This window comes from Equus caballus, chromosome 25 (assembly GCF_041296265.1).
Source record: "Equus caballus isolate H_3958 breed thoroughbred chromosome 25, TB-T2T, whole genome shotgun sequence".
Classification (NCBI taxonomy): Eukaryota; Metazoa; Chordata; class Mammalia; order Perissodactyla; family Equidae; genus Equus; species Equus caballus.
In genome coordinates, this window is record NC_091708.1 from 46,173,469 (window position 1) to 46,191,805 (window position 18,337).

At 63.3% G+C, this 18,337-nt stretch overlaps 1 protein-coding gene and 1 long non-coding RNA gene across 3 annotated transcripts in view; one reads left to right on the forward strand and one right to left on the reverse strand.

Annotated features, from left to right (window-relative positions):
• Positions 1-1,726: 1,726 nt before the first annotated feature.
• Positions 1,727-16,974, reverse strand: LOC138920787 (uncharacterized). The gene is made up of 3 exons (XR_011432580.1): positions 16,421-16,974; positions 3,991-5,599; positions 1,727-2,615 (listed from the first exon to the last, which is right to left on the reverse strand). It is a non-coding gene; the product is annotated as an uncharacterized lncRNA (long non-coding RNA).
• The window catches only part of NACC2 (NACC family member 2), a 76,194-nt gene continuing 73,548 nt past the window's right edge, over positions 15,692-18,337 (forward strand). The window contains exon 1 of one of the 2 annotated variants that reach the window (XM_023629357.2): positions 15,692-15,871. The gene's annotated coding sequence lies outside the window, so the exon portion shown is untranslated. Of the gene's footprint in view, positions 15,872-16,202; positions 16,492-18,337 lie in introns of those variants that run through there. The other variant, XM_070251381.1, reaches the window with a different exon arrangement.

The window sequence follows — 18,337 nt, forward strand, 5'->3', positions numbered from 1 at the left end:
CCTGTTACAGAGAGGGCCATAGCATGTGGGCAACACGCAGGGAAGGGTGGGGAGCAGTGCCGGCCTGGAGCCTGCGGGGGAAGCTGGAAGGACCGGGGAGAAGCCTAGGAAGAGGGGGGTGGGGAAGGGGCGCTCAGTGAGGTCACCAGGTGGTCAGAGTGGCCAAGCCTGGGGTTCCCACCTGACAGTGTTCACCCCTCTGGAGGTGGCAGCCCTGCCCACCCTCCTGTGGTCGGCAGGCCAATGCGCATGTCTGAGACATCCACAGCCATGTTCCCGTCAGCTGCGTGTTGACCGCCATTCACTACAGGAGGATGGGTGTGGGTGCTCCATTCTGCTTCCTCAGAATATTAATGACTAGTCCTGGCTGAGATGCTGCATGAATATTCACGCAGAGAGCAAGCAGTCCAGGCTGGCGTGATCTCACGAGAGAGGAGCAGTGAGCAGCCAGGTGGCCCTCGGAGGAGGTGTGTCCCTTGTGCCCGGGGGGGCCAGGCCCCAGACGGGCTGGAATGAGTGACATCTCCTGGGAGCCCTTTAGGCCGGGGCGCGCTGTGAGCCCTTTCCTTGCAGGAGGACCCAGAAGAGGTCACTCTTCTTTTGTAGTGGACGCCACCTCCTCTGGGAGGCAGTGAGCGGTGACCTTCCTGCCCTCTCTGGGGTCAGGAGACAGGGACACAGGTGGTCCAGGCCCCTGGGCCAGGCACGGCCAGATATGCTGGGCGGCCAGGGCTGGTCCTCCTGGGGAGCACCCATGCACAGCCTGAGGCCCGTCCCTGACCCCCCACGCCCACTGGTAGCCATGCCTCTGCCCACTCTGACCCCCTGCTGCCCTCAGGAAGGGATTCACGTGAGCAGAGCCTGAATTTCCAGTTCTTGCCAGTGGGCACCAGCAGGCATGGGTGCCCTCTCCCTGTGCCACTGTGTCCCTGACATGGCTGACCGCAGTGGGCTTCCCTCTGGCCCCCAGGACCCAGCCGGCCCGCCCCTGCTCCCATTCTCTCCTATGAGCCCTGGGGCCGGGCTCTGCTCCCACAGCTCAGCTCTGGCTCTCCCAGGGCCTGGGCTGCTCCACCGCTGCTGACCTGTAGAGTCTGCTTTTCAGAACTGAGGGGGCCTCGGCCCCTGCCTGCCCATGCACCCAGGGTCAGGGTGGCCCTTCAATGGTATAAATCTGGAGTTTTGTTTTCCGTTTTTTTCTTTTAAAGATTTTATTTTTTTCCTTTTTCTCCCCAAAGCCCCCTGGTACATAGTTGTATATTCTTCATTGTGGGTCCTTCTAGTTGTGGCATGTGGGATGCTGCCTCAGCGTGGTTTGATGAGCAGTACCGTGTCCGCGCCCAGGATTTGAACCAATGAAACACTGGGCCGCCTGCAGCGGAGCGCACAAACTTAACCACTCAGCCACGGGGCCAGCCCCTGGAGTTTTGTTTTTTTGAGGAAGATTAGCCCTGAGCTAGCTACTGCCAATCCTCCTCTTTTTTTTGCTGAGGAAGACTGGCCCTGAGGAACCATCCATGCCCATCTTCCTCTATACGTGGGATGCCCACCACAGCATGGCTTATTGCCAAATGGTGCCACGTCCGCACTCAGGATCCGAACTGGCGAACCCTGGGCTGCCAAGAAGCGGAACGTGTGAACTTAACCACTGTGCCACAGGGCCGGCCCCATAATCTGGGATTTCTTGTTGTCATTTTATTAGCCCTGAGCTAACACCTGTTGCCAATTTTTTTTTTTTCTTCTTCTTCTCCTGCCCAAACCCCTCAGTACATAGTTGTATATTCTAGTTGCAGGTCCCTCTGGTTGTGCCATGTGGGATGCCGCCTCAGCAAGGCTTGATGAGCAGTGCCGTATCCGCAGCCAGGATCTGAACCAGGGAAACCCTGGGCCACCGAAGCAGAGCATGAACTTAACCACTCAGCCACGGGGCGGCCCCTAAATCTGGGTTTTAAGTGTGAATTTGTCATTTACAACACTGTGACATAACGGCAGCGAGTTATTTCTATGTTTTTCAGATTGTACTGCGATAACCCTACCTGTTTTCCTGACTCCCTTGTTGCATAAAAGCCCTTAATGAGCACAGTCACCCCTCAATGCCCGCCTCGTGCCCTCCCAGAGCCTGTGCAGCTGCGCCCAGTGCCCCCTGTGTGGCGAGCAAACTTGTCAGGGGGGCGCGTTTCAGAGCAGCTGCCACCGTCTGAGCCACCAGCCCTCTTCCCGAGGTGCGGCTGGGGTGTGTGCACTTGTGCGTGTGCACGCGTGTTTTCCGAGGGCCCCAGTTTCGAGTCTCGGCATTGTTCACCCAGAGACCGGGCAGGGCAGGGTGGTCAGGTCCGGCCCTGGCTCCCTCCGTGCTGGATATTCCCTCCAGGTGCTCAGAGAGAACTGAGGGGCTCAGGCCCCTCCGGGAGGGGGGAAGCCCGCGGGGCCATTACCCCGCGTTCCTGGCTTGGAACAGCCACTGTAAAGCTGGGAGGAAGCGCTGGCTCCGTCGGCCTTTCCTGCATTTGGGTCCGACGGTTGTGAGCTGGCCCGCGTGAAGAAGAGCCTTGTTCCCTGGCTGCTGTGCTGTGCTGGGGCGGTGGGGGGACACTCCTCCCTAGGACCAGAGCTTCCTGTGAGATAAGGGAGGAAATTGCTGGGCAGCTGGCCTCGCAGCCGAGTGGCCAGCCCACTGGACGCAGCTCTTCCCAGAAGGGGAGCGGAGAGGGCCCTGGGGTGCAGCCCAAGACCAGCACTTCCTCCTGCAGAGAGGAGGGCGTTGCGGGGGTCAGAGGGCAGACTGCCCCCGTGGGCCAGAACTCCCGGCAGCCCTCTTCTCAGGGGAAGGTGCCGGAAGCCAGGGTCAGAGTGCATGGCACTTGGCCAGGGCAAAAAGGCCCTCAGTGGCCCAAACACATTCCCTGGTCTTGACCTCAAGGACACGCCCCGCGGGGTCAGCCTGTAGGAGGCCAGACCTCCTCCTGGAGCGCCGTGCACTCCGCACCCAGCGAATGAAGGAAGGTCGAATGAAGGAAGCGATGAGCGAATGCGTGGGGCTGTCTTGGCGGGTTCAGGCGGCTGGAACAGAACCACAGATAGGGCGGCTTGTACACACGACGTCTGCTCCTCACAGGCTGGGGCCTGAAGCCCAAGATCATGGCGCCGGCAGATCCGGTGTCCGGTGGGGGCCCCTTCCTGGTTGACAGCTGGCGTCTTCTCACCGTGTCCTCAAGTGACGGAAGGGACAAGGGAGCCCTCCAGAGTCTCTTCTTACAAGGGCACTAATCCTGTCCATGAGGGCTCCACCCTCACGACTAGTCACCCCCAAAGGCCTCACCTCCTAAACCATCACATTGGGGGTAGGGCTTAACATTAATTTGGGGGACACAAACTTTCAGACCATAGCATGTCACTTGTGTCCCGAGGGCCTGGCACACAGGGGCCTCCACGCTCACTTTCTGAATGACTGTCCGGGATCACTGGAGGCCTCCATGAGCTGGGTCTCATGGGCTGGGCGTCTCGCTCCAGAGGGATCCTCGGGAATGGAAAGGCAGCCCCACCACCCAGATTCAGGACATGGCCCCTGGAAGTCCTTCCACTTGTCTCACTTGGGTGTCTCCACCTGCTAAAGCTTTTCCCAAGTCCTGTCTGGCCTCCTTTCTGGGGAATGTGCCCAGCTCTCATCTGTGTCCCACAGAGGCACCCGCTGTCCCCCGTGCTGCCGTGCTCACCCTGGCATGACTCGGCCGGGCTCTGCCAGCCCTCGGAGGAGGGAGTGAGTCACGGCAGCCACCCGACGACCCTCAGCCTTCCCGGGAGCAGGAGGCAGCAGCTGCTTAACAGCTGCACAAAATGTTAGAGGGAAATTTAGGACAAAAGAGGAAGAAGATTGGAGCATCTAATTTAAACCGAGGGGAGGCACACAGAAGCCAAAACGGGGCTGCCCTAATTCACGCGCAGAGAGAGCCATGGGGTCTGCGGCCGCTGACGAGCAACCAAAATACTCACCCAGTTTCCTCTCGTGAAAAGAGATCCCACCTCGCCCGAGAGGAGCCCGCAGATGTCCCCCAGCTCCTGCAGGGGCCGGCCTCAGCGGGCCCAGGGCCACCGGATCCGAGGCAGCACTCCCTCCAGCCAGTGCATCTGCCCCCTAGGCCAGGCTGAGGCCAGGAGTGGAGGGGAAGGGCCTGACCTGACCGTGCAGCGCAGCGGCCTGGAGCACCTGAGCAGACAGGAACCCCACGCCCGTCCGGCCTGCCGTCCTGCAGGGCCCTGGCGCAGGGCCTGGGAGGCAGCCCCTGACCCCAGGCCTCCGGGCCCAGTCGGTGCTCCCTAGCGAGCAACATGCCCTTGGACTAGGCTCGGCTGGCAGCTCAGCTTTGCTGTGTTCCTTGGGGTTCGCTTCCTGGACCCCAGCAGACACACGACCATGAAGGCGTTCCCTGGTGGGGCTTGGGCTCCAGCCAAGATGGAACCAGGGCCTGGATGGGGACTCGTCTGTTAGCACAAAGCTGGCTGGTGCTACCTCCTGGAGATGGTCCAGTGGAAGCAGAGGCTGCCCTCAGAGACTGGCTTTTGGGGAGTAATCTGGGAGCCAAGTGAGCAAGTCTTAAATTCCAGGGCAGCCTTTGGCCACTTCCAGCAGCTGAACGAGGGCCCTACCCTCAGGGCAACTGCTGGGCCTGAGTTGGTCTATAAGCGAGCAGGTGGGTGGTCTCCAGCTCCCCCTCCCCAACACGACGGGCCCTGAGCTGCAGGCTCTGCTCGAACCCCTTGCACTGGGCTGTGACTCGGCATCCAGTGGGGAGCGGGGTCTGTGTTCTGATGCTAAGGCCGAGTCGGAAAAACTGAGGAGACCAAGTGCCTCTGGGGCCAGCTGCGGCTGCAGGCCAATCAGCCGCTGACCTCCCCTGCGGGTGGGAATCTCCAGTTCTCTGAAGCTGGCAAATGCCTTAATGACAGACCGAGGAGTAGCAATGGAAACTGGAAACGCCAGGCATTCCTGGCCTGGTCTGGAAGGTGAATTGACATGATAAAAGGAGCACGCTCTGCCCAGGGTTTTGAAAGTGAGTGGATTGTGTAATAAACAGCGTTAAACCCAGCTGCCTGCTCAGTCTTTCAGCTGGGAGTGAAATGCCCCAGGGAGATTCCTCCCCCTGTGGGGACGAAAGGGGGGCAGCTTGTAGGCCTGAGCGCCCATCTCCAGGTGTCTGCGCCTGCCGCACACCTGCCCGCAGCCAGGTGAGCTTCAGGCCCCAGCAGGAGCCCTGGGCTTGCTTGGGCCGGTGGGGTGAGTGAGCAGGGCAGCTTCCTCACTGACACAGGTGTGGCTGCCACGGCCCTGCACCCTCAGCATCCTCACTCTTCCTGCGACCCAGGCCTCTGCTCGGAGGCTGGCTCCTGCCTCGCGGGTGTGTCGTCCTGAGTGCAGGGCGGGACGTGAGTCCTCATTGGCTGTGCTCCCTGAGATGGATTCCTGGGCTTCTGGCAGTCAACGTCAGCGGTGTGCGATGAGCAGTGTCCAGCTGCTCCAGCAGCAGGGCGCTGGCCCCGGCCCCTCGTCCAGGCAGGTGCTCTGGGGTGCTGGCTTCCTGATCCTGCTCTGCAGCCTGTGGAACTGAAATGAACAGTCCTGGTGATGCTCACCCCACCCCCACCCCCCGTTGCAGAGGCTCCAGCTCCTTTGCAAGACATTCTGGATGCATTCCTGCAAGTCCAGCCTCCCTTCTGGCACTTCCAATGGTTTTTTGTTTTTTTTGCTTTTTGAGGAAGATTAGCCCTGAGCTAACTGCAGCCAATCCTCCTCTTTTTGCTGAGGAAGACAGGCCCTGAGCTCACATCTGTGCCCATCTTCCTCTACTTTATATGTGGGACGCCTACCACAGCATGATGTGCCAAGCGGTGCCATGTCCGCACCTGGGATCCAAACCAGCGAACCCTGGGACACCAAAGGGGAACGTGCGCACTTAACCGCTGCACCACTGGGCCGGCCCCACCTTCCAATGGTTTTGAAGGCCCCTATTTCCTTGGATCGGCTCTTCCTGCAAACAAGTACCTGGAGGGTTCGTTTCTTGGACTCTCCCAGACACACAGCCATGAGGGAGGAGCTTGGTGGGGCTTGGGCTCCTTCTGTGATGGGACCAGGGATGACTGGGGACTTGTTCTTTAGCACAAAGCCCAGCCCTGAGTTTAGGCCACTTCTGGTGACCGAAAGGCCCACTCAGTCTCTTCTGCCAGGCTGAGAACCTCATTCGGGCAGCCTGAATCAGAGCCAGGAGGTCCTTACCCAGAGTTTTCCAGGACACAGAAAGATGACAGGGATGATGGCAATGGCCAACAGGGACCGGAGCCGTGGTGCCCACAGGGCAGGGCTTAATTCAGTCATCCCTGCAGCCTCAAACATCACCCAGAGTGGACAGTCGGGGCCTCAAGGGGCAGGTGCTGCACTTTCATATGTCACTCTCAGCTTCCTACCCTGGGGCAGCCCTGCCATGGCCAGCTGAGGAGGCCCTGTGGGCCATGAGACCGTTCTGGGAGACGTGACCACATGGCCACACGCAGGCCACAGAAGTGGGATCGTGAGCAGGAGGACCCTCCCTGGTCGGCCCTGTGCAGCGACCTCACGGGCCCCCTCGGTTGGCCCTCCTGCTGGCTCAGGGCCACCCTTGTCGGTGACTTGCTGTCAGACTCAGGCGGTGCCTCCCCTCCTCTCTGTCATGGAGCCCTGGAGATTCTTGGGGTGGGGGGTCTCACTTGAGTCAGGGCTGGGAGAGCAGAGAGCCCAGTGGCTTCCCTCTCTGTGCTGCCCCTCTGGGCCGACAGCGGGTCCCAGACCCTTCACCGAGCCCAGGAAACGGGCCAGAGGACTTAGCTCTCCCCTGAGCAGAAACAGTCTGTGGAGGGGGAGGATGAGTGGGAACCACGGCTGGGGAGTCCTGCCGACTGCCCTGACAGCCCACCCAGCCCTTGGCGCCACCCACCATGCCCCACACATCCCCAGAGGCCACCAGGGCCAGGCTCTAGCAGCACAGCCCCTCCACGCCCTCTCCCAGGGTCAGGCCACGCCCGCAGTGGACACAGGGGCAGAGACAGTGCTGGGCCATCCTGGCAGACAGTGTTCGGAGGGGGACTTGCCCAGCGCCATGTGCAGCCCCTCTGAGGGGGACCCGCCCATCAGAGGGCACAGCCGCTGAGCACTCACTTCTCAGAGCAGCAGGGCACCGTGGGGACCCAAAGGTGAGAGATGGCTCCAGCCCACGGTGAGGTTGTAGGTGTTGTGTGAAGTTACGGAGAGGAGCCTTGCCAGGGCCAGGGACAGCCATGAGGCCTTTCTTTGTCACCTGGACCTCATGACCACTATGGAGAAGGGGAGGCTGCCCTGCAGAGGCCCAGGAGGTGCCAGGCCCACCGGCAGACAGGGGCGGCCAGCGGGGGCACAGGAACGAGGGTCCAGCAGAGTCGGAGGCCAAGAGGGCGGAGCGGCCGCGTCACCTCCTCCTTCTCAGGAGGCCTGACTTACCTGGTGTGGGGGCCGCATTCAGCCCCGCAGGTGCCACCCCGGTGAGCGGGCAGATTGTGGGCTGACCGGGGCACTGGGACTGGAGGGGTGGCCTCTGCTAACGGTCACACCTCGGTCCCCTGTGCAGACCCTGCCACCTCCGGCCACCCCTTGAAAATGAATGTCCCACGGCACCTTCAGACCACGAAGCAGCTGCTTCTCCTCACACCACCAGACCCGGACCCCAATCTGCGGGCCCAGCTCTCTCCTCGTGAGCTGAACGTGCAGACCCCAGACCCAGTGCCCCTGCCTGGGGACCGCGGTCCTCAGAGCCTGGGGTCTGACCTGCAGCAGCATCCCCCTGGTCCATCCCATGTGCACGGTGCCCACAGCTGGCAGCCAGCAGGGTCTGCGGGTCTCAGGCGGGGCCCATGGTCCTGCAGCGTGGAGGGCAGCCCAGGCCAGGCCCGAGGGTGCTCGCCACCTCGGACACTAATGTGCATGCTGGGCAACTAGGGGGCTGGTCACAATGTAGATGCTTGTTCGGCAGGCCTGGGCCCGGCATGCGATTCCTGTCTAGGGCCTGGCAGTGGGCAGAGGAGGAGGGGCAGCAAGTAGGGGCTAGGACAGCAGCGTGGCTCCGGAAGCCACTAGAAGGTGTTTGGAGGAGCAGGTCGGGTCAGCTGTATGGCCAGATGCCGACAGGTTAAGACAAGACCAGCGACAGACCATTGGATTTGGGGCAGTGTGACCATTGGTGACGGCAGGGCCCTCCGTCTCCGCACTCCTGACGCCCAGCCAGGTCTGCTCTGACTCCCCTGGGCCTTCAGGCTCGGGCAGTAACTGCCCACTCATCCTTTCCACCCAGAGGGCCATGGGGAAGGCCTGATTTCCCCACACTCTTCTCCCATCTTCCCATCTGAGGAAATGGCCACCATAGCCACCTGCAGGCCACCAGTCTGAGTGCTCCCCCTTGTCCTCCTGGCTTCATCTCCAGATCCAGTCCCTGCCCCCTCAACCCTCCTGGACCCCCAGGGGAGCCCCAGAGGGTCTAACAGAACATCCTTCTCCACCAGCAGCGAGCAGACCTCTGCACCACACACAGCAGGTCAGAAGTGACACCTTGAGCTGGGAACACAGCCCCGCTGATCGGCCTGCAGGCGGCCCCTTCCCTCACCACCTCTCCCCCCGCCCCCAGTGCCCTCACCCCACTGGGAGCCGTTCCTCAGACATCTAGAGAGCTGTTCCCTTGGCGGCCCCCCGCCTCCTGCTCACCTCTCAGATCTCCCCTTGGCCGGCGGGCGGCCTCCCCCTCTTGAGGCTGTGTACTGCCTTCGTTCTTGTGGAAAATACGGAAAATACGCATAACGTAAGATTCACCATCTTAGCCACTTGAAGTGCACAGTTCAGTGGCATTAAAGCACATTCCCATTGTTGTGCAGACGTCCCCACCATCAGCTCCAGGACTTTCTCATCTTCCCAAACTGAAGCTCTGTCCCCACTGAACACTCACCCCCTCCCCTCCCCAGCCCCCGGCACCCCCCCCCCCCCCCTCCTGTCTCTGTGGATTTGCCTATTCCAGGTGTTTCATGTAAGTGGACTCTGAAGACTGTTCCGTCGTGTGGATAGACCACATGCGGTTTGCCCGTTGATGGACACTTGGGTTGCTTTCACTTTTGGCGATTGTGACCGATGTTGCTATGGGTGTGCAAATGTCTCTTGGAGACCCTGCTTTCAATTCTTTTGGTTTGTACCCAGAAGGGCAGTCACTGGATCATTCCATCTCTCACTTTTTCAGGAGCCGCCGCCATGCTGTCGTCCACAGCGGCTGTGCCCTCTTAATTCCCACCAGAGGCGCACAAGAGTCTATTTCTCCGAGTCCTTGGCACTGGCTGTTTCTGTCTGACTCTGGCCCTCGGACGGTGAAGCGCGATCTCACGGCGTGCACAGCGCTTTTCAGTCGTGATGTTTTCTGGGTTTCTTTTAATTGTGAGTTTCCCTCCCCGACTAGGACAGAGGCCCCACGAGAGCAGCCCCAGCCTGGCTTCTCCGTCGCATCCCAGGGCCGCGTCTGGCCTGGCACACAGCTGTGCTCACGGAGGACGGGATGTCTCTGCTCTCTCCGCGGGCAGGTGGCTGGCCTGCTCACTGCCCCAGGGAGAGAGGGCCTGGCCTGCAGCCCTCCCAGGCTGTGGGAGCATTTGCTGTGCCCTCCTTCAGCAAGCTGTGCCTCCTCGTCTGAGGGGGCTGATTAAACCATCTGCTCACAAGTGTAGAAGTTCACCATCCCTAGGGCCACAAAGAGAGGGCCCAGTGCTGTGAGAGCCAGCTGGGGGTTGGGCTGGCTTCCCTGAGGACCCAAGTTGGCCCCTGGGCCTGAAGGATGAGCCAACTGGTGTTCACTTGCCAATGCGGGGAGAGGAGGTGTTCTGGGCAGGGGAACAGCAGGTGCAAAGGCCCTGTGGCAGTGGGCACAGGGGGAGCAGCCGGCAGACAGGCAGCCTGTGTGCTGCAAAGAGGGTGTGATCAGTCAGGGGAGGAACAAGGCTGAGGAGTGGGCACAGAAGGGACAGTGTGAGGTTCTGCCCACCTTCTCTCCATTTCAGCTGTCCCTCCCTGCTCCTTACAGCCCTAATCTCCAGCTCTGGTGTCTGGGAGAACCAGGCTCTTCCATCAGAAACACAGGAGTTTAAGAGCCCCCTCTCGTGTGGGGTCCAGCCGCCCTCTTCACCACTGTGGGGGAACATGGCCTGGGCAGCCAGGGGCTGGAATCCCTGGGGTCTGTCCAGATTCACTGCAGGACAAGCCTGGTCCCGGTTCCAGCAGGAGCCAGTGTCCCCAGTGCAGGCCTGGAGGGGGTGACAGGCGCCCGGGATGCAGAGCCAGGAGCCACTGGGCCCGCACAGCACTCTGGGCTCAGGGTGAGCACAGCATCGACCCCCGAAAAGAGCCACCAGGGACCACAGGTGTCCTCGCATCCGAGGCCCATGGAAGCGCCCTGCGGCCAGCACGTCCCCAGAGCGGGGCAGACGGGCCTCGGAGGAGTGGAGGGGCTGCGGTCACCTTGCGGGGGTTGGGGGGGCGGTGGGGGGCGTTCTCAGTGATTCTCCAGCGAACCCGGAATAAGAACAGAAATGGCAGTGGGAGGGGTTGGCCGCAGGACAGAGGGTATCCGGGCGGCAGGGGGGAGACCAGAGGGGCTGCCTCGGGGCAGTGGCCCCTTTGTTGGCGGCCCGGCGGGAGGGTGGGCGGGGCCCTTCGGATGGCGGCGCCAGCACCGTCCCATTGTTCCTCCGGAACCGCACACAATGCTCCTGGGCCAGGCCCTCCAGGCTCCCGCTGGAACAAAGGAGAAGACAGTTTCCTCCGGAGGACAGGTGGGGGCTGGGCCCACAGGATGGTGTTCAAGGTCGGCCTCTGCTGGGCTTTGGCTGGAGGGTGGCCTGGGCCCTGGACGATGGCCCGTGAGGTCTCTGCCCAGCGCCCTGGGCTGTCTCTGTCCAGAGCGGCCGTGAGGTGTGGGCCCCTCAAAGCTTCCACGGGCACCACGCTGGGCAGACTTCCCAGGGGGCACCGCCCATGCCGGGCAGGCCGTGGGATCCGGTCAGGACTGTCTTAGTGTTGGAGGGGTGGTGGCCTCCGTCTGAACCCATGCTGGAGATGGCGGGCCAGACCCCGCCACTCCCACCCAGTGCCAGATTCCTGCCGCGAGCCTGGAGGTCGGGCCGAGTGGGCCGGCTCTGCCCCTGAGCAGGTCCGGGAGGCAGCGCTGCTCTCAGAGTCCCGGGAGAGGCCGGGCCGCTCAGTCCCAACCGCGAGGGGACGGCCGGGCGCGCACCCCAGCGCCTCCTGGCTGGCACCGAGACAGCCCTCACAAAGGGGCACTTTGTGGGCTGCTGGCTTGGCCGCACACGGGGCTGCCGGGCCTCCCGGAACCTCACCACTGTCCTGACAGCCCTGTCCGGGGCTGGGGCTCCAGCCTGAGCCCCTGCTGGGAACACAGGCGCTCCTGACCCTGCAGGAAACCCCGGGCGGCCCCTCCCCACGAAGGCCCAGGAAGCCCCCACCTGAGGGCAGCTTCTGGGCAGGGCTGGGCCAGAGGTCGGATGGCTCCTCGGCCCCAGTGATCTGCTCCTCAGACCTTCAATGAGGCTGCCTCCTGAGCGGTGACGGCGGCCACGTCACCAGGGGCTTCTCTGCGCTCTGATCCTCACTTCTGCACTTACAGGTGCGAGTAGAGTAGGGGGCATGCACCCCCTGTGCTCTCCCGGGACTGCCCCCCGGGCCCGGGTGCAGGTGCGCCATGGGCTCCCAGCCCTCGCACGGGACGGGCCTCCTGGGGAAGTGCCCTCAGCCAGTTATGGGGCTGGAGTCTGTTCTCAGGCCAGCAGTCCTGGCCAAGGGGCCCCCCCGCCACCCCCTTCCCGCTGACAGGCACCCGGGACACTCTGCGGACGGGAAAGAGGCAGCAGAACTCAGGCAGGCAGGCGGGTTCCGGCCCTCGTCAGGGAGAGCACAGCACCCCTCGGGCCCCCACACCCTGCAGACATCCCTGGGCCCCTGCTCTGTGTCAGGCACCCCACTGGGCCAGCGAATGGGGCAGTGGACAAGATGGGGAGCTTGTACCTACTGGGGAGACGGGGCTGTGAATGTCAGTGCCGGGGTGGGGTCGGGGAGAGCAGGCTGGAAGTGGCTCATCTGGCTCTTTTATATGGGAGGGTCAGGAAGATCTAGAGACATCTGGACAGAGACCCGAAGGAAGTGATGGAGCAGTCTCGAAAACACTGGGGGAAGAAGGTACAGGCAATGGGAACAGCAGGTGCAAAGGCCCTGGGGCAGAAGGATGCCAGCAGTTGGGAAAGCCATGCAGAAACCAGTGTGGCTGGAGCTGTAGAGGGACCAAGCTGGGGGAGTGTCGGGTGGGAGCCTTGCCCACTGCCAAGACTTGTGCTTGTCTTCTGAGTGAGAAGCGAGATGGGGGCCACTGAGGATCTGAGCAGGGAAGGGACATGGTCTGATGTGTTCAGAAATGTCTGTGCTGTTGTGCAGGGACAGACCCAGGCAGGCGCAAGACAGGGAGATGGGGAGACAGTCGGGGGGGCAGCAGTGGAGGGGGAGACGTGGTCACAGTCCTGATATAGCTTTAAGGTGAAGCTGTTGGGACAGGGGGGCAGATGGGACCCGGGGATGAGAAAGGTGACAAGGAGAATCCACGGTGGTCGGCCCAAGCTGCCAGAAGAACGGGGCCCCAGGAGGGTGAGCTGCCATTTGCAGAGGGGGAGGAGCAGTTCTGGGGGGCGGTTAGGGGCTCTGCTTGGCCATGTCACATCTGAGACGGGCTCAGCCACCCAGCAGGCAGGTCGAGGACGCAGCTGGCTGCGTGCGTCGTGCATTCCGCTGTCTTTGATTGACCTTCATCCTTCCTCGAGAGGAGCCTAGGATGGAGGGAGAAGCCTCTCCCCAGAGCTGAGACAGCTGTGCGCCCAGACCCGCCCATCTGCATCCAGTCTGGGGGGCCACGCACCCTGACGTCCACACTCAGAGCCCTGGGGGGCCACAGGCCCAAGGTGGGCGTCCCTGAGCCACATGGAGCCCAGGAAACAAGAGTCGGCCAAGCAGAGTTTGAGCATGTGGCTGCGGTGGTCTCAGGTGACTGGTGTGGATGCCTGGGCACTGGAGCCCAGGGAGGAGAAAGGCTCCTGTGGATCCTCCTTGATGGGCACGGGGCCTACCCACCCCCTCCTGCATCAGGTTTCCAGGGAGCACCCACCACCCACAGGGCCGCAGCCTCAGCAGCACCTGGCGGCTACCCGAGGCCTTCAATGTCCAGGGGCGGACAGACAGGTGACCAGGCCAAAGTGGTGGTGACCTTCATCTCCCTCCCAAGGGCACCCTGAGCCCCACTGTGAACGCTCATCAATTTGCAGTTATATCTCTTAAGATCTCCTCCTCCCTGTAGTCTGACGGTCTCTGGATAAAATGGGAAAAAATCGGGCTACAGCCATGCAAGCCTAGGACCAGAGGCCAGGCTGGCTTCTCTGAGCTGAGAAAACCCTCAATAGCATCTCAGAGGGGCTGTGGTGCCAATCAGACCCCTCAAGAGGGGACTGTGGCCGCCAGGCCGCCATATCAGCCAGCAGTAGGCCGCCGGTCCACACCGTCTCCATCCTCGTAACAATCACAGGGCGGGAAGGGGCCGCACAGCTCCCTCCGTGGCTGGGTTCCCGTCTCCTGGCCCTGCCTGCTGGGAACCCTGGGTGTGCGAGCCCCAGGCCTCTTCTTCCTGAGCTGGGTTTTGAGAGATAAGCCCACAAGACTGTCGTGAAAACTAAGGTAGATGCTGCGCACAGAACCCGGAGCCCAGGCCCGGAATCGCACGGGCAGAAAATACACCAGACTCTGCTGCCCTCGGGCAGCAGGTTTCTGGTTACCTGCTGTCTTCTAAAAACTTTTCATTGTTTTCCAAATGTCCTTCATTCAAGAAGAAACAATTTTTTTAATATTTGGAAATTAAAAGTAATGAAAACAACCAGAACGTGCAGCCAGGTGAGCTGCTCCCAGGTGTGCAGGCCCCCCGCCAGAAGAACAGCCCCCGCCCTGGCCCGTCTTCACCTGGTGCTAGTGAGGTGGTCCCACCTGTAGACCCTCCGTGCAGCCCATCCACACAGGCACCCAGCCCTGGCCACAGGAGGACCTCGGGGCCTAGTGGACAGCTTCTTGAGGTCTGACCCTGGGGCTGGAAACTCCTGGAGGCGTCTGTCTCTGTACACACGTGTCATGTGCGGAAGCCCCATTTCCCAGGGGCCTGGGGAGCTGGTACTGCTGAGATCTTAAATAGCGCTTAGGAGCTGCTGGGAATCCTGGGGCAGCTGAGGTCCCCTGTGCCAAGGTGCGGACCCCTTCGCACACCAGGCCCCAGAGCCGTCTGATGGTCCCTGGTCCCTGTGCTGAGCAGGTGGCACTACTGTTGGCAGTTTACCTGCCTCTCTTGGCTGCCACCTCCTGGGTCAGGACTACATGCCAAGCCACGCTCTCCAGCCAGTAGAGCCCCCCTGGACATGCCAGCCTGCCCTGTTGGCTCCGAAGTGGCAGTGGGCTAGGGGTGGGGGGTGGGACCTGGGTTGTGTTTAGGTCTAAGTGGGATTCTGGGGGCCTGCACAGAGTCCTTGAAGGTTCACACCCCCCACGCAAAGCAGGGCAGGAGTGAGCTGGTGGGGGGATCTCCTCTGTGCATACCCTCAAGTTGGGGTTAGGGGTCAGTCTGGTCGAGGTCAAGGACCTAGCTTGAGGTTGGGGACAGGAGTTCTCGGACCAAGCTTCTGACGATTGTCCTAGGAATGACCTTGGCTGACTGTCCTGCAAGCCTTTCCCCGGAGCCTCTGCCACCAAAGGGGCCCAGAACGGCTCCGGGAAGGGGGTGGCACCCTGTCGTTCACATTAACCCCCTCCTCTCATGACCCCATGCTCAGGATCACTGTCCTGGTGCCGCCTCCATTTTCCTGCGAGGACCCTTGTGGGAGGCAGGGAGCGAGGCTGCTTCAGCCTGTCCTGACCCGAAGGCCCAGGTTAGGGGGCGACAGAGGAGGGTGTTTGTGGGTCCTTTCTGGCATGTGGCCAGTTTTATTTCTGCGCACTTGTTTTCACACTGCACCTCTGTCCACAGCAGCGTGGCCTTGGCAAACCGGGAGCCGCGAGGGACGGAAGGCGAGAGTGACTAAAGTGCCAGTGCACCCGGATCACGCCGGGCCTGAAAGTAGACCTCAACCGCGTCTACGCAGCTCGCAGTTCCCGGGCCCCGAGCAGGAGGCGCCGGCGCCCCGTGATTCGCCCAGGGGCGCTCCTGCATCCCGGCCCGCTTCCCCGGGCCCGCCGGAGCGTCTCTGGCGGCGGAGGCCGCGCACCCCGCCACCCCCCCGCCGGCAGCCCTAGTTGGCGCCGCGTCCCGGAGGCTGCTCGGTGCAAGCGCGGCCGCCGCGGAGACGGTGCGCCCCAGGGCCAGGGGGGTTCCTGGGTTTCGCGGGTCCGCGCCGGGGCCGGAGAGCCGGGGACGGTGTGGGTCGGCGCCCCGGTGGCCAGTACCCGGGTGCAGGGTCGGACGCCGGGAGCTAGTGTGGGGAGGCGGGTGGCGCGCAGCGGGAGAGGAGCTGCCGCCCCCCACGCCCCGCCCCCCGGATGCCCCCTCCGGGGCGCCCACCTGGCGGCGAGTGCGCGCGCGCGGCCGGCGCGCTGTCCCTTTAACCGGCCCGCGGCGCCTCCCCGCGCCCCGCCCCCGCGGCCGCCCGGTGCTGGGCGAGGCCGGAGAAAGTCCATGTGAGCCGAGCGGGGACGCCGGAGCACTTCCTGCCGCCGCGGCGCCGCTGCCGCAGGCCGCACCGGGCCGGGCGCCCGCAGGTACGCCCAACTTCGCGCCGCGCCCCGGCCGCCGCCGCACTTCCCGCGAACTCCGCGCGCCCTGCCCGCGCCGCGCCGCCTGCCGCAGTGCCCGCCGGCCCGCCGCCCGAGTTCGCGCCGCGCCGGCCCGCCGGAGGGGCCGGGGGCCCGGGCCTGGGGAGGCGCCGCGCCCCGCCCCGGCCGCACCCGCACCCGCACGCGCCCCGCCGAGCGGGGCCGGGCAGCGCGCTCCGGCCACCCGGGCCCTGGGCGTCTCCCTCCCGCCGGGCGCTCGGGACGCCCGGCCTCCCGCGACCGCGCGGACCGAGCCCGGCCTGCGGGGGGCAGCCCGCGCGTGTTCGGCGCCAGGCCGAGGCCCGGGGGACACACCCCTCCCTCCCGGGCCGGGGTGCGAGGCCGGTCGCGCGGCTGCGCATCAGCCGGGCCCTGCGCCTCTCCCTCCCGGGCCCGTCACTGCCCCCTGGTCCTCTCTCGTGCGCGCCTCAACCTGGGGAGAAGCGGGGGCGGCTGCGCTGCGAGGGGGCGCCCGCACGGGGAGGGGGCGCGCACCTGTCACTCGCGGCTCCGTTCCTGCGAGCTGCGATCTGGGGGCCGGAGCCCCTTCTCCAGGAAGCTCGGAGGTGAGCTCTGAGTCCGCTGCCCACCCCTTTGGCCGAGGCGGGGACCAAAACCCTTACGACGTTGGCTGGGATGGTGTATGGGGCGTCATGAGGTCAGGTCAGCTCTGGGTCCCCTCTTCCCGGCTCCTCAGAAGTTTAGTTTTGGGGCTGGTGATTGCCAGCGCTCTCGTGGTGCTCTTTAAACCTGTGGATTTGCCGTCAGTCCAGCCCCTGGCGCGGCCTCCCAGGCTGTTCCTGTGCCCGGGTCCTCCTCCTTCTTGGGGCCTTGGCCGCGCGGGATGTTTTGCCCACATCGGCAGCTGGGTTCCTTCTTTCTAGTGATGTTTCTGGGGGGACCCATTGGGCACCCAGCTGTGTGTCCCCTGGTTGTACGTCCTGGCTGATCCCTCCTTCGGGCCGTGGGTGCTGGGCCAGGGCACGCAGGAGGCAGCCATCCTCTGGTCTTTCTGAGAAGCCTGCTCTCACCGCCGTGCCCCCAGCGGTGTCTGGCTCTCCCTCTGGGTGTCTCCTTTCCACACCCCATCCTTTCCCCCCCACTCCCTCCTCCCTCCCTCCCGTTTGCCCAGATGGTGACAGGAGGGCTCCATGGCTGTTCTGGGCCCAGGTGGTTCTCGGCACCCTGTGCCGGGTGTTCCTTAAGCTCCCAAGGACTCCAGGAGAGAGGGTTTCGATTATTGGCTCCATTTTACAGATGATTAGCAGGAAGGAGCGAGGTGAAGGGTCAGGCAGCCGGCCCTGCCCTCCACCTTCCGACAAACCGCCTTTCCCCTTCTCCCTTGGCCCTCTGTGCTGCCCAGCCCTCCCAGGAGGCCCATAGGCATTTCCCCGTGGGTCACTGCCCTGTCGGGGGCGCCTCACCTGGAGCCCAGGGAAGGTAGTAGAAGGAGGCGAGACCCGAGGTGGTTGGCCCCCTGCTCGTTCAGTGAGCCATCTGGAAGGAGGACAGAAGTGGAACAAGATATCACTTGTCACCTCTCAGCCTCTCAGTGGCCAGAGATCTGTTCTCAGTGGTCACACCCAGCGCGGGGACAGTGCTGGATGTGGTGTCTGATACCCTGCCCATTCTGTGAGCTGGCTTCCTCCATCCTCTACTCCAGAGCCGGTTAGTTTCCTGAAGAATGTCTGGGGAGGAGGACGTGCTTGTGCTGTAACTAACAGGGCACCAGGCCCCCCACTGCAGGGGAGTGTCTCTAGGTTCCTTACCTGCGACGAGCTGGCTGCCCTGAGGGACCCTCTCTGGGAGGTGGGTTCCCTGGTGGCTCTTTATAGAATTTTTCAAACCTGTCCCTGTTCTCCAACTAAAACACAAGCATGCGTTGTTCATGTTAGGGGACGATGACGATGGCAGGTGCTGACCTGGCATTCGCAGCCTGGGTTCCGTTTGCACCTCTGCCTCTAGGGTCCTGCGTGCCTGGCTTGCGTCGTGGGCTGGGCCGGTACCCCTCGGGGAAAGGCAGGTAAGAAGTGTGGCGTGCCTCTTGCAGGGATGTTCCCCGGGCCCCCCCTGCACCCCTTTCTCTGAGGTCTGTGCTTCTGAGAAGGCAGGGCTGGGCACGGGCTGCACAGGCCACGGCCTCCCGTTACGGTCCACGGCGCCTGCCATCCACCAGGTCAGAAGCCTCAGCCACCCGAGCCTGGCTCCCTCCACCCCAGCTTGGCAAGTCCTGTCCGGGCTCCTCTGCAGCCCGCCCCCGGTCCGCCCCTTCCTGCTGACCCTGTCCTCTGGCCCGGGCTCCTCCCTCAGTTCTGTCGTCCTGTTGGGCTGTGGTGGCGGGATGAGCCGCCCTGGCCAGGGGCAGGCAGTGCAGCAAATGTCTGCTGAACCGCCTGAGCGTGAACTGCAGCC